This window comes from Oncorhynchus gorbuscha, linkage group LG13 (genome assembly GCF_021184085.1).
Source record: "Oncorhynchus gorbuscha isolate QuinsamMale2020 ecotype Even-year linkage group LG13, OgorEven_v1.0, whole genome shotgun sequence".
Taxonomy (NCBI): domain Eukaryota; kingdom Metazoa; phylum Chordata; class Actinopteri; order Salmoniformes; family Salmonidae; genus Oncorhynchus; species Oncorhynchus gorbuscha.
Genome location: NC_060185.1, coordinates 12251261 through 12263897, shown reverse-complemented (window position 1 = coordinate 12263897; position 12637 = coordinate 12251261). Strand labels below are relative to the sequence as shown.

Here is a 12637-nt window from a genome sequence, read left to right as displayed (position 1 = left end):
CAATGATTCACCCAGACTGCAGATCATACATCAACATGCTGAATTGTTCCCAGATTCAATTCCCTATATTGCAATGGGGCTGTAAGTGAATTTTCTTAAATTTCCCTATGTGCCGGTGTGTGAGCAAGGGTGTATCTGTCTCTTTGTGAGACTGGGAGTGTGACTGTCTGTGTGTGTCTAACCCTCTCCCTATTTGAGTCGGAGAGGATTTTGGAGACCTTGCTACTAACAGAGCTAAACCAATGTCCTCCCCTCTGCTGAGGATCTGTCTATCAACTCTCCTAAAATGATCTTTGCCACTGCGGCTAGAAATTAGGCAGGGATCCAAACCCTGGTGTGTGCATGCGTTCATGTGGACTTGCACACGCACGCGTGTGTGTTTGTGTGTGTGTGTGTTTGTGTGTGAAAGGATGAGAAGAGAGAAAGAAAGAGAGGAAAATAACTGAAACACTGAATGGCTGGTGACAACAGTCTGTCAATCAAAAGTAGTTGTGATGAAGGGAACTAGAGTAGGGACAATAGACTTAAATGAAAGACTGATTGATGGATGACTGAGAGAGAGAGAGAGAGAGAGAGAGAGAGAGAGAGAGAGAGAGAGAGAGAGAGAGAGAGAGAGAGAGAGAGAGAGACTCAGTGAGCATAGCCTTGGTATTGAGAAAGGCTGCCGTAGGCAGACATGGATCTCAAGAGAAGACAGGCTATGTGCACACTGCCCACAAAATGAGGTGGAAACTGAGCTGCATTTCTGTAGTGAGCCTGTAGCTCAGCCCCAGAGGCAAGGATATGCAACATTCTGAAGTTTGTGGAAATGTTAATTGAATGTAGGAGAGTAGATTTGGTGGAAGAAAAGAGAAAGAAAGAGCATACGTTTTCTGTTTATTTATTGTTGTAGCATCATCTTTCACATGTACTAGAATAGCCACACAGTCAGATAGGATGCTGGAGATAATTTTGATGGATAACACCAGAGGGAGACTGTAGGTGTGCAAAGTTTCAGACTGATAACTTCAGGAATGGGTAGAGCTACGTGACATTTAGCATGAAGTCACCCAGGTGTCCCACATACGTTGCCAAAATGTGGACGAATTTGTGAAATGACCTATAACTACATACAACAGTGCAAATAACTATATACAACATGTCAAAAAGCAATTCTAACACACACAAAAATGTATAAAAATGTTTTAAAAATATTGGAAACCCCCCAAAAAACAGGGGTAGACCGTTTGGAAGTCCTCTACACAATATTTTGCTGCCTGTGCCATGTCCCATAGCAGTCTCTTTCTGATGTAAAGCAGAGGCAAACTGAACAACTGGTGCAGGTGATGGGGGACTTCATGTGACAAAGACCACAACGACACCTCCATGCTTTGCCCTTTTGGCCCTGAGGCACGGTCATGCCTGCAGTAATGAACTGTGGCATATGAACACCACTGGAGGCAGGAGTAGAGCTGGCAGAGGTAGAGGGGGCAGAATGTGATGCAGTGGACTTTTTGCTATAGCCAGCAAGCTCCCGGATGAGCAGCTCCCTGAAGGCTTGCCATTTCCTTCTGCAGGATGAAGGAATTCACCACAGCAATGTCAATGAAATGGTAAAACAATGTCTTGTACCATTTCTTTGTATTATGTAGAACATTGTAGTACCCTATCAGTGTGTCTGATAGGTCCACACCTCCCATGCTCTTTTTTTAGTCCTTGATGGCTGCAGGAATGGGGACATTTTTGGTGGTCCATGACCCAGTAGCACCCTTCACACGCCTGACGACGTGATCTCCACTGAAGGACTTGTGGATACTGGAGCACATGACCATCTCTCTGGTATCCATCCACTTCACAAAGAGCAGGCCATTTTCACGGACCCATCGCATGGTACCCCGCTCAGCCCGTTTAGGCATGTCATTTACCTTGGTCTTCGGAAAGCCCACTCTGTTGGGCCGAATGGTGCCACAAGCCCACACCTCCAGCTTCCTCAGGTCTGTAAACAGGGTAGGGCTTGTGTAAAAGTTGGCCACAAATAGTTAGTCCTTCCCCAGCAGTTGAAGACCCAATAACTCCATTACAGTCATAGCTATGTCCTTTACCAGTCGCACAAGTGCTCTTCCCCTCATAGACAAATAAATTGCATGTGTAGGCACACACAGAATCAGCCAAAACAAACAGCTTGTAACCCCACTTAGTTGGTTTGTTACACATGTATTGTTTTAGCCCAATTCTGTCCTTTGGGCTACCATCCTCTCATCTATGGACAAGTTCTGGGCGGGCTGAAAAGGGATCTTGCAGGCCTCAACCAAGCTGGGGTAGAGAGGTTTGACTTTGCAGAGCCTGTTAAACCTTGCGGTGCCTCTGCTCCTGTCATTCTCCTCATCAACTTCTGGGTCACTGATGTGAAGTGCCCGTGAGATATTTAAAAACCTTGTAGAGGACATGACAGTGGGGGGGGGGGATGTTTTCCAGTAATCCTTTAGGGTTTTTAACTTCACCAGCCCCATGTAAATTACCAGTGAAAAGTAGCAGAAAAGGTCTGACATGGAAATGGGCTTCCATGCCTCTTTCTTTCCTGCTTGCTTCTTAGCTCCATACTTGTATTACACACCAGGGAATCAACAACTGCCGGGGTGAAGAACAGTTGAAAAAGTTGCATGGGGCTGTATTTCAAGGTCATGTCCAGCTGAGGTCCTGGTGGCCTTTTGGCTCTGAATATTGGATGACGTGGCTCCACATCCTTCTCCAGCACAGAGTGCCATCGCCCCTCTATACCTCTCTGCCAGCAGGTTCCACACTTCCCTTCCTCTGCTTCTTACTGTCTTCACACCTCCAGATGGCCGGGTAGGTGTGGAGCCGGAGACAGCAGGAGTCCAGCTGGATGAACCCGCTTCAGTGGGGGATGGGCACCTTGGCACCGGGGCCTCCCAGTCAGAGTCGCTATCACTGTGAAAGAAAACATAAAAAAATATGTGTATTGTATGAGCCTTTTATCATCACATAAAATAAACAGATATGTATTGTATAGAGCAGAGGGAACAGTCACTGTTCTGCCTCATTATTATTCAATCATGCTGGTCATTTATGAACATTTGAACATCTTGGCCATGTTCTGTTATAATCTCCACCCGGCACAGCCAGAAGAGGACTGGCCACCCCACATAGCCTGGTTCCTCTCTAGGTTTCTTCCTAGGTTTTGGCCTTTCTAGGGAGTTTTTCCTAGCCACTGTGCTTCTACACCTGCATTGCTTGCTGTTTGAGGTTTTAGGCTGGGTTCTGTACAGCACTTTGAGATATCAGCTGATGTACGAAGGGCTATATAAATACATTTGATTTGATTTGGTCACTAAGGTGAAGTGCTGTTTCATTCAACTCCGGCCATTGTTGTGGGCCTGCCCTCCTCCCAACATCACCCAATGGGTATGTCATATGGAAATGGAGAGGAGTAGCAGGCACAGTGGCCATGTGTATGTTTGCTGTTCTACTCCATTCCATTTGAATAAAAACATGGAAAATATATATATCTGACACGGAATATATATATATATACTGTATATATACACACACACATACATATATACACATACACACACACCCCAAAAGGAACACATACACACGCACACGCACGCACGCACGCACGCACGCACGCACACACACACACACACACACACACACACACACACACACACACACACACACACACTCTATAGCCTGTGTACTTTACACATTTCATCACACATTTCATTGCAAATTGCAAAAAATATATATATATAATATTTTTGTGCAAAAAATAAATATATATATTTATATTTCATAAAACGGCATTAGCACTTACCAGTCCAGAAGTACGTCCTGTCCCTGCAGAAACAGCTCCCCAATGTTTGAATCATAACTGTGTTCACTCAAAGATTCCTCAAACCAAAAATCTGTCTCTTCTATAATCTGGTGCAAATCTGTATACTTAGACTTAGACTTCGCTTTTCCTGATTTATTCACCATGATGTCTTCAATGAAATTATTGAAAAAACACTTAAAAATACTGCTTCCAATATAGTACTTTCCCAAACACTGCTGTGCGTAACAAGCGTGACTGCAACGAATCTGCAGTCAATGGTGAGAATGGAGTTCGTTACGCGTGCGTTTACAAACAAGGAATGGTGGTCCAACCCAAAACCATTACATACTGGCATTTACCTCAGCTCATTGGCTATCTACCCAGCTAGATTTCAAGAAGATCAGTGGTCATTGGGCAGAAATACAGTCAATCAACGAATCTTCGATAAAATTATTGGTGCGCAAGGTAGTTATTGCTCATTGTCTTCAAACCAGTCCACTTCAAACCAGTCCACTTCAAACCAGTCCACTTCAAACCAGTCCACTTCGGTCAATACTCCCCGCAAAAAAAACAATGACGTTTGGCTGTGTTGCAAACATCCAGAGGAATGCACTGAAACCAACCATGACTAGATAAACGATTGTTTACCGTGTGTAATTACGTTGAATGCTCCATAAAAAATTGAAAGAGATGGAATTCACGACACAAACAGTTTATAAAATGTTTCGTTTTAGGCTATAAAAATTGATTTTATCAGAGAAAACGGAACTTCATTTGATCACTGGGACCCTCTGGAAGAGAAATAAGAGCAAGATATCAGAATGTAAGTCATAATTTTACCTTCAGATGTGAATGTGTAAAAACTGTCATGGCGGAGAATGTTTTTGTTGTTGATCGCTCTTCTCAAACAAAAGCATGCTATTTGTTCTAGGTAATGGCTATTTTAAATCGAAAAACATAGTTTGATTACCAAGATCCTAATCTTTTGAAGGATGTAAGACACTTGCATTTTCAAGAATGTTTAATGTTACGACGTTGTATTTTTCGGTGTCACTCTGAAATTTCCCCTGATGTTGATCCCTGTACGGGGATCACAGCCATAACCTGTCTAGGACTGGGGTTCTAGCTAGCGGATCCCCCCCCAACAGCCACTGTACGGGGATCGCAGCCATAACAGGTTAACCTCCTGTCCAATGTATGACCATATTAGAGACACATATTTCCCTCAGATTACACAGACCCACAAAGAATTCGAAAACAAACCCAATTTTGATAAACTCCCATATCTACTGGGTGAAATTCCACAGAGTGCCATTACAGCAGCAAGATCCATGACCTGTTGCCACAAGAAAAGGGCAACCAGTGAAGAACAAACACCATTGTAAATACAACCCATTTTTATGCTTATTTATTTTCCCTTGTGTACCCTTAACCATTTATACATCGTTGCAACACTGTATATACGTAATATGACATTTGTAATGTATTTATTGTTTTGAAACTTCTGTATGTGTTTATTGTTAATTTTTATTGTTTATTTCACTTTTGTATATTATATACCTCACTTGCTATGGCAATGTTACAGCTTTTCTCAATTGCTAAAACACTAAAACCCATTGGCTGAACAAAGTTCTCAGTTGCCTGGACTCATTTAGCTAATTATGCAGTCTGTTGATAATACCTTAAACCATTTCACATGGTAAAACACAATTGGCAGATCTCACTTAGACTTTTCAGCAAAACTCTAAACACATTCTCATTCTCAAAACACATTCTGCACTCTAATGCACAAGTCATCCATAATGGTAAACACAAGTGGCAACAATCAAATAAAATAGTGGAAAAAAAAGTGATTTAACCTGTTTCAAATGATGCGACATAACCAATATAAGCCAGTTCAGAGAGCAAACAGGTTGTTGAAGGTGGGAAGGAGAAAGTCTGAGAATGGATAGAAGAAACAATGTGAGAGGACGAGGACGAGTGAGAATGCGAGGTGGGTGACGAGGAGGAAGAGGAGGAGGAGGGCAAGAAAGAGGAAGAGGAGGACGAAGAGGAAGAGGCAGACAAAGAGTGGAAATATCTGATGAAATTCGAGCAACAGTTAAAGACCATGTTCTTGTCCATGGACTGACAATGAGGGAAGCAGGACTTAGAGTGCAACCCAATTTGAGCCGATGCTTTGTGTCCACCACAGTAAGGACAGTATAAGAGAACAGGTACAGTATACTACTGTATTTTTGTAATTGCAAATTTACTGTACTACACTATATGCAGCTGTTTCAATAGATATTAAGTGATATGACATGCTATTCTATAAAATAATTTATCCGTAATTAATATTACCTAATTTAGCTAATCATGTTGTCACGCCCTGGTCTTAGTATTCTGTGTTTTCTTTATTTATTTTTTTAGGCCAGTGTGTGACATGGGTTTATTTTGTGGTGTGTTTTTGTATTGGGGTTTTAGTAGGTATTGGGATTGTGGCTTAGTAGGGTTGTCTAGCATAGTCTATGGCTGTCTGAATTGGTTCTCAATCAGAGGCAGGTGATTATCGTTGTCTCTGATTGGGAACCATATTTAGGCAGCCATATTCTTTGAGTGTTTCGTGGGTGATTGTTCCTGTCTCTGTGTTAGTGTTCACCAGATAGGCTCAGTCACTTTGGTTTTTATTTTTTCCCTTGTTTTGGAAGAGAAGAGAACGAGCGCCATTCTCCTTGCGGAGATGGTGCAAAATACATCAACACGGTCGGTCCCTGGGATTGGGCTGGCCAACACGATTCAGCCAACACGCCTCATGACCAGAGTACAGGTCCAGAGGGGAAAGCCGCAGGGAAGGAGGAGGAGCAAGAAGTGGCGGATGGAAGAGAGAAGGAAACAGAAGGCACGGGAGTAGGAGAAACAGGAAAAGTGGCGGAAGAAGGCAAGCGAGTGGAGGAGCATGAGAGAGAAGAAAGCGAGGGAGGAGTGTTGGAGAAGGAGACGGTGGAAGAGCAAGTGAACTGGGGGGAAAGTGCCCTGGTGGAAGAGATGAGGGGTATGGTGGAGGAGCTGGCAGGGGGGGAGGGTGGTATCTCTCCACTGCCGCCATCACCAAAGAAGAGAATGAAAAGGAGGGTGCGATTGGCCGACAGTGAGAGGGAGGGGATGGTCAAGAGAGTGATGGGGGTGGGAGAAACCTCTGGGTTGCTGCTGGTCTCCCCAGGCCCTCAACTTCTGTTGGGTGGGGACACACCTAACAAGACTCAGGACTGGGTACAGGAGAAGGTAGGGAGTTTTTTGTTTGGGGACTCAGCCTCCCCGATTTTTGTCCAAACCAACTGCAGCACTGGGGAGGGGGAGGAGTGTGGGGGTAGACCCAGGGTGCAGGGCAACTCGGAGCCAAACACTATTCCTGCATCCTGGGTTGGTGAGATGGAGGAAGAGGGGGGGATGTCGGGAGTACGGACGGTGTTTTCACCAGTAGATATGGAGCAGGGGAGCATCGGGTGAGTCTCCTGTTTTTTTTCTGTCTGGGTTTAGAATTTGAGTGTATTACATGTTTTTATTTCATTCTTTCATGGGGTCTAAATTTACTTTTGTTAGTGTAAATGTAAGGGGTTTAAGGGATTTTGTTAAGAGGAGGGCGGTTTTAGCTATTTGGAGGGTGTGGGGTTTGATTTATGTTTTTTACAGGAGGTTCACCTGAGGGATGGAGGGGATGTTAGTAGGTTTAAGAGGGAGTGGGACAAGGGGGAGTCGGTTTGGGGTATTGTGGGGGTGCACTCATCGGGGGTAGGGATTTTGTGTGGGCACAGGGAGGTAAAAGTGGAGGATTCTTTTGTGGTAATGCAGGGGAGGGTTATAGGGGTGGATGTCACGATAAGGAATTGTAAATTTAGATTAGTGGTGGTGTATGGGCCACAGGTGGTGGCAGACAGGAGGGAGATCAGACTGGGGTCGCCAGTCTGCCTCTTTGGTAGGGGGTACTGGAAGTTAGATCGGGATGTGCTGGAGGAGCAGGCTTTTGTTGACGGGTTTCATGGTTTCTTTTGGAGGCTTGAAGGCCTCCGGTCCATGTGCGAGGGGGTGTTAGAGTGGTGGGAATTAATTAAGGTGAGGATTAGGGCTTTTATAATAGGGTATTGCAAGAGGAAAAAAAGGGAGGAGAGGAGGGAGGTGGATCGTATCCAAAGGTTAATTGAACTCGAGTACGAGGCAGGCAACCTTGGCGGGTCGTTTGACTGGGAGAGATCCGCAACCCTAAAGGTGCAGCTCAGGGACTTGCAGAAGCGGAAGGCTCGAGCTTTCCTGGAGCGTGCGCATATTGGCTTTCTAGAACAAAATGAGACTTGTTCTGCTATGTTCTTTAAGTCGGTTAGGGCCAGACAGAGTAGGAAGGTAATGCATGGCGTTAGGGAAGAAAATGGTAGTATAGTTAGAGAACCAGAGGATTTGGTCAGGGTGACAACTGATCATTTCCAAGGTTTATTTAAGGAAAGGGAAATAGATGTAGAGCAGGGAAATGTGTTTTTAGAACACTTGTCCAGGCGGTTGCCGGAGGACATTAGAGAAGTGATGGAGGCCCAGATTTCACTAGAAGAGGTTGAGAGCGCTCTTAGGAGGATGGGAAAAGGGAAGGTGCCTGGGATGGATGGGCTGCCGGCTGAGTTTTATCTCAAGTGTTGGGGTATACTTGGACCAGTGGTCCTCGAAGTCTTGAAGGCCATCCTTGAGACGGGGGTCCCGGGGGGGATCAATGGCTGTTGGTGTGCTGTCACTATTATATAAGAAGGGGGAAGTAACAGACCTTGGCAACTGGCGGCCGTTGACCATGCTGTGTGTAGATTACAAGCTACTTGCAAAGGTTTTAGCAGACCGGTTGCGCACAGCCCTTCCCTACGTCGTCCATGAGGATCAGACGTGCGGGGTAGAGGGCCGCTCTATTAGATGGAACCTACAGTTAATCAGGGACTCCATTGCTTGGGTTGAAGATAGAGGACTGCCTTTAATGGTAGCAGCGCTAGATCAGGCGAAAGCCTTTGATCGCGTGAATAGATCCCTTTTATTCAGAGTGTTAGGTCGATTAGGATTTGGGGAGAAGTTCATAGGATGGATTCGTACATTATATGTCGGAGCGGGGTGCCGAGTTAGTGTAAATAGTCACTTGGGTGACGTTTTTGACCTCTCATCTGGGGTCAGGCAGGGTTGCCCACTCTCGGCTCTCCCCTTCGTTCTGTACATGGAGCCTCTGGGGGCTGCCATTAGGGCAGACACAGGGGTGGAAGGCTTGTTGATCCCTGGAAGTGGTGGGCTGCGTGTTAAGATGACGCAGTACTCCGACGACACTTCCTTGCTGCTGTGCAAGGACTCATGCCTGACAATGTCCCTTGCCATCTTTGGGGATTTCACCCGAGCGTCGGGAGCAGTTCTAAACCATGCAAAGTCTTCCGTCAAGTTGTTTGGAAAATGGCGCGGTAGAACGGATGTGCCTGGGGGGTTATCTCTCTGTGAGGGGGCCCTGAGGATTCTCGGGGTCCATTTTGAGACCTCCGGCTCAGCGACGCTAAACTGGAACATGCGTATCGCAGTGGTACAGAGGAAGCTAGCAATGTGGAAGGCTAGGTATTTGTCTTTTATGGGCAAAGTCCTGGTCCTAAAGGTGGATGTGTTGCCGTCTCTTTTGTATCTGGCGTACATCTACCCATTGCCGGCTTGTCTGAGGAGGCCTCTAGTGAGGCTTGTGTTTCAGTTCATGTGGAGTGGCAGGTGCGAGTGGGTCGCCAGGGCACGCATGATCTGTCCCATCGGGGAGGGAGGTAGGGGGGTACCACATTTCCCCCTCAAGCTGGACACAATTTTTGTTTCTTTCTTGTTAACGGAGCTTGCTCATCCAGTGATACACCCGTCCGGTTACCTCCTGAATTGGTTGAGCCTCCATAAGTGCTTGCCGGTACGTTCCATCATGTACCGGTATAGCTTGGTGCAATCCCTCACCTGTCCAAGATCCTCTTGTGGCAGGTAGGAGACTGTGCGCCATGTCTTTTGGGACTGTGCCTTTGCCGGAGTAGTATGGGCTAGGGCACGGGTGTTGTTAGGTTTGGTAAGGGGGGATTTTGTATTGACGTGGGCCAGGTTAGAGAGAGGTGTAGGGAGAGCGAGAGGGACGGATAGGGACAGGTTTCTGCTCTGGCTTCTCATGAGTCTCTTTAAACGGGGGCTTTGGGAAGCCAGGCAGAACATGTTGAAGACAGGGAGAGATTGGGGGGTGGAAGGGATAGTGAGGAGGGTGGAAGGAGATTTGAGGGGGAGGATGAAGAGGGAGGAGAGGAAGTGGGGGCAGTATGCTGCTCGGGAGAGGTGGAAGGGGGGTTTAGGGCTGGGTGTCATTTAGATATGTAAGGGGATAGATTAGGGACGGGGAGATAGGGAAAGGTATTTTGTAGGGTGACGGGGAGGGAAGATGCTCCCCTGAGGTTTTGTTTGGGGTTTATGTACAGTTAAATTAGTTAAATTAAAATACCATTATTTGAGTATGTATGAAAATTATGAGTTGTAAAGAATGAATGGTATTGAAGATAATAAATTATAATAATAAAAAATAGTCTGTATAGGTTTTCTCGTTACGTTTGCTGTTTTTGTATTGTTCCTTTTTCATCATTATTAAACATGTATGAAAATTACCACGCTGCATTTTGGTCCGACTCTCCTTCACCGCAAGAAAACCGTAACAGAATCACCCACCACAACAGGACCAAGCTGCGTGGTGATATGCAGCGGCAGCAGGAGCAGCGAAAGGAGGAATGGACATGGGAAGACGTTTTGGATGGCAAGGGTTGTTACACATGGGAGGAGATACTGGCTGGAAGAGATCGCCTCCCATGGGAACAGGTGGAGGCACTTAGGAGAGCAGAGGCAGCCGGAGAGAGGAGCCGTCGATACGAGGGAACACGGTTGGCAAGGAAGCCAGAGAGTCAGCCCCAAAAATGTCTTGGGGGGTGGTTCACAGGGAGTATGGCTACACCAGGTAGGAGACCTGCGCAAACTTCCTGTGCTTACCGGGGGGCTAAAGAGACCGGGCAGGCACCGTGTTATGCTGTGGAGCGCACGGTGTCTCCAGTGCGGGTGCATAGCCCGGTGCGGTACATACCAGCTCCTCGTATTGGCCGGGCAAGAGTGGGCATCGAGCCAGGTAAGGTTGGGCAGGCTCAGTGCTCAAGAGCTCCAGTGCGCTTGCACGGTCCGGTCTATCCAGTGCCACCTCCACACCCCAGCCCTCCGGTGGCAGCTCCCCGCACCAGGCTTCCTGTGCGTGTCCTCGGCCCAGTACCACCAGTGCCAGCACCAAGCATCATTTAAGCATCAGGCCTACAGTGCGCCTCGCCCGTCTAGCACTGCCGGAGTCTACCGCCGGTTTAGCACTGCCAGAGCCTTTCTCCTCTACAGCGCTGCTGGAGTCTCCTGCCTGTTCAGAGCTGCCAGTATGCATGGAGCAGCCAGAGCTGCCAGTCTGCATGGAGCAGCCAGAGTTGTCAGTCTGCATGGAGCAGCCAGAGCTGCCAGTCTGCATGGAGCTGCCAGTCTGCATGGAGCAGCCAGAGTTGTCAGTCTGCATGGAGCAGCCAGAGCTGCCAGTCTGCATGGAGCTGCCAGTGTGCATGGAGCAGCCAGAGCTGCCAGTCTGCATGGAGCTGCCAGTCTGCATGGAGCAGCCAGAGTTGTCAGTCTGCATGGAGCAGCCAGAGCTGCCAGTCTGCATGGAGCTGCCAGTCTGCATGGAGCAGCCAGAGCTGCCATAAACCAACCCCCAAGGCAACATCATGACAGTATTGTACTGCATGAATGTTTTGTAACTGCACAACTACTTTTTGTAGAATTGCAAGGCTGCCACATGCAGGTGGAAGGACAGCTATATTCACTCGGGAGCATGAGGCCGTTATAGTTGGCATGGTCCTTCAAGATAATGCAACACGACTCAGATAAATCTAGGAATGAGTGATACAAGACAACACGCACTTCCAGGGAATCGAGAGTGTGAGCATTTCCACAATTTACCGTGTCCTCCATCGTAACAGGATGCGAATGAGACAAGTATACAGAGTACCTTTGAGCGCAACTCACCAAGGGTGAAAGAACTGAGAGCTCAGTATGTGCAAGTAAGTGTACATTCAGAAACAGTTACTGTAATCCAGATTGTCTACAGTACTAACACATACTATTTGAATGACATTACTATTCAGTACATACAATGTATGTGAATCAGAAGCCTAATTGTACTCTACAGTAGAGCACTGTCTCTGTACAACTTACAAAATCCTACATACAGTATATTGTATTTCTACACAGACAATATTTGACTTGTAATCCTTGGACAGACGCCATGAGTTCATCTCTGTCAGTGAAGCAGGCTTCAATCTAACAAAGAGGAGAGGGAGAGGCCCAAACATGATTGGACAGCAGGCCATCGTTGAAGTCCCTGGTCAACGAGGTGGCAATGTCACAATCTGTGCTGCTATCAGCAACCATGGTGTTCTACATCGCCATGTTACACTCGGGCCATATAACACCCAGCACCTTCTAAGATGTATTGCCAATCTAAGAGATATTTTATTTCAGCAGCAGGTTCAGGAGCAGCAGGGTCAAGAGCTAGATGAGAATCCCATTCCCACCTATTTGATAGTGTGGGACAATGTCAGTTTCCACCGAGCTGCTCAGGTAAGGGAATGGTTTAACATCAATGGGCAGTTTATGAACTTGTACCTCCCTCCATACTCGCCTTTCCTGAATCCGATTGAGGAGTTTTTGTCCTCTTGGAGATGGAAAGTGTATGATAGACAACCCTAC

The 12637-nt window shown here is 46.6% G+C and overlaps 1 protein-coding gene across 3 annotated transcripts in view; it reads right to left on the bottom strand.

Moving 5' to 3' along the window:
* Window positions 1-12637, bottom strand: part of LOC123992517 (voltage-gated potassium channel subunit beta-1-like) — a 202205-nt gene that overhangs the window by 39768 nt on the left and 149800 nt on the right. The gene's annotated exons all lie outside the window — the stretch shown is intronic.